The following is a 2543-nucleotide window of genomic DNA, read 5'->3' on the forward strand; positions in this document are numbered from 1 at the left end:
CATTAAATGTAGCTCTGATAAAGCACAGTCCCTACTATGTATCATAAAGCAGGTACTAGATATTTTACATTCATAGAGGTATGATACAGTACTGTCCTACATCAATAATACTAGATTCAGTTTTGGTTTGAAATTTACTTTGTCTGCAAATAAGATTGCTACCCCTGTTTTTTTCTGGGCTCCTGTCACATGGAGAATTGTTTTCTATCTTTTCACTTACAGTCTGTGGGCTTCTTTTTGCACTAGGTGTGTTTCTTGTATACAACATATTGTTGGGTTTTGCTTCTTATTCCACTTTGCCAATCTAGTTCTCTGGATTGGTGAGTTGAGGCCATTGACATTGCTGGTTATCACTGATATGTACTGACTTAGTATTGACATGTTATTGGCCTTTCATTGGCTCTTTTTACTGTTTCACCTTCTCCTTTTAATTTCTTGCCTTGCCTATTTGATTTTCTCTGTTGGGCCTCATGGTGTTGTTGCCTTCATGTCTTTTTCTAGGACCTTGTTTAGAATTACTTGTAGTGCTGGTTTGGTATTCATGTAGTTTCTCAAGTGCTCTTTGTGGTGGAAGTGTCTTATTTCCCCATCCATTTTGAAAGAGAGTTTTGCAGGATGCATCAGTCTAGGTTGGAGGTTATTCTCTTTTAGTACTTGAAATATCCCATTCCAGCCTCTCCTTGCCCCAAGGGTTTGTGTTGAAAAGTCTGCTTTGATTCTGATGGGCTTTCCTTTATATGTGATTTGTTTCTTTTCTCTTATTGCTTGTAGTATTTTGTCCTTCTGTTGGGTTTCTGGGATCTTGATTATTATATGTCTAGGTATAGATTTTTTTTTATTGTAGCTAGTTGGGGTCCTATATGCCTCAGTTATCTGAATGTCAAATTCTTCCCCTCTGTTTGGGAAGTTTTCTATCATTAATTCTGTGAACAGCTTTTTAAAGTCATTTGTATTTTCTCCTGCTACTTCATATATTCCTATCAGTCTTATGTTATTCTTCTTTGCATCATCTAGGAATTGCTGGATCGATTTCTCATGATCTCTTACTGTTTTTAAGAGATCTCTCTTTTCATGGTCACTGACTACAATCTTATCTTCTATATCTGAGAGTCTATCTTTGCATTCTTTTATTCTGTTGTGTAAACTTTCAATAGAGTGTTTAATCTCCCGGATATCTGTTTGAATCTCTTTTATGGATTCCATTTCTTTCCTATGTTGGGCGTTTATTTTTTCCATTTCTTTCTTATGCTGGGCCTTCATGGCTTCTATCATGGTCCTGAGCTCATCTATTTTTTTGTCAGTTTCTGCTCTAGAGTCTCGAATCACAACGTCCATTTTGCTCACTATCTCTATGGTTATCTGGGAAATTATTTCTGTTTTGAATTTTTCTAGAGCCTGATTGATCTGTTTTGTTACTTCCTGTGCTTTGAGTTCAGGGTGTCCTGGTGGTTCACTATCGGCCTTTTCATCCTCATTTGCCCTACTGTTTGCCATTGGTGAACTGGAAGTCTGTCCTTGTGTCTTGCTTAAGTGTTTTCTCATTTTTATTTTTGTTGTCGGACTGTCCTTAGTTTAATCTCTGGATTATCACCCAAATCTTCCTGATACAGTTGCACCCTAGCTTCTGTGTCTCTAACAACCCACAGACATTCTCATCTTCATCAGAGAAAACAGCTCATCAAATCAACGGCAATGCTTTACCCCATCTGATACAATCAGCAACACATTAAGATCAAGCACAACTTGGACACTGACCACCTGTGGTAGTCACTAGTCTATCACCCTTAAATAGTGTGAATTAAATTGAAATCAAGAAGCAGTCCAGAGCATGTCTGCAGTGAACAAAATTTCAATATAGTGTATTTACCATTTAATGGCTCAGACAGAGCAAGGATGCAAGTCCCCTGGTCTCAGTTAGCTGATGGCTGAACCCCATGACACTGACTGACCTCGGGCTGCAAGGCCCAGATTGAGTTCCCCAACCTTCTAAATGGTTGAACTCCACAACGCTCTATTGCAGGTTTCCCACGCCCTTTCTTTAAAGATGTTCAAAGTTGGGAACTCAGAAAAATACCCTTGATGACCACCTCTGCCTCTGCAGAGTGGGTCCAAAGACTGGCACAGTCGGGAGGTCTGAGAGTGCAGGGGGGGCACTTATGGGAGTTCAGGGGCGTGCTACCTTCCCGGCACTTGAGTGATGGCAGCTGGGTCAGGAGCAGGCGTGGCTCTCCTTCCCGCAGTGGATTGGGGCCCAGGCTACCAAGAATCCATGATTTATCAGTCACCTCTCTAATCACGTATCATTGAAAAGGGAAGCTGAAGAGAACAACGCGGGACGCCAAAGAGAACAACGCTTCATCTGATAAAACTTGCATACACACAAGTTTAAATACAGAACCATACAAAAGGATAAGAGCTTAGGATGGGTGCCATCCTGGCTCTTCTCAAATCACACCATCAGATAAAGGGAATCCCATCTATGAACTATTCAACTATCTTTCTTCTTGTTTCTTTCTTTTTTTTTTTTTTTTTTTTTTTTTTTT

The 2543-nt window shown here is 39.9% G+C and overlaps 1 protein-coding gene across 3 annotated transcripts in view; it reads left to right on the forward strand.

Moving 5' to 3' along the window:
- The window catches only part of Itih2 (inter-alpha-trypsin inhibitor heavy chain 2), a 50849-nt gene that overhangs the window by 9251 nt on the left and 39055 nt on the right, over positions 1 to 2543 (forward strand). The gene's annotated exons all lie outside the window — the stretch shown is intronic.

This window comes from Fukomys damarensis, unplaced genomic scaffold, assembly GCF_012274545.1.
Source record: "Fukomys damarensis isolate Sample0158 unplaced genomic scaffold, DMR_v1.0_HiC HiC_scaffold_10, whole genome shotgun sequence".
In the NCBI taxonomy this organism is placed as follows: domain Eukaryota; kingdom Metazoa; phylum Chordata; class Mammalia; order Rodentia; family Bathyergidae; genus Fukomys; species Fukomys damarensis.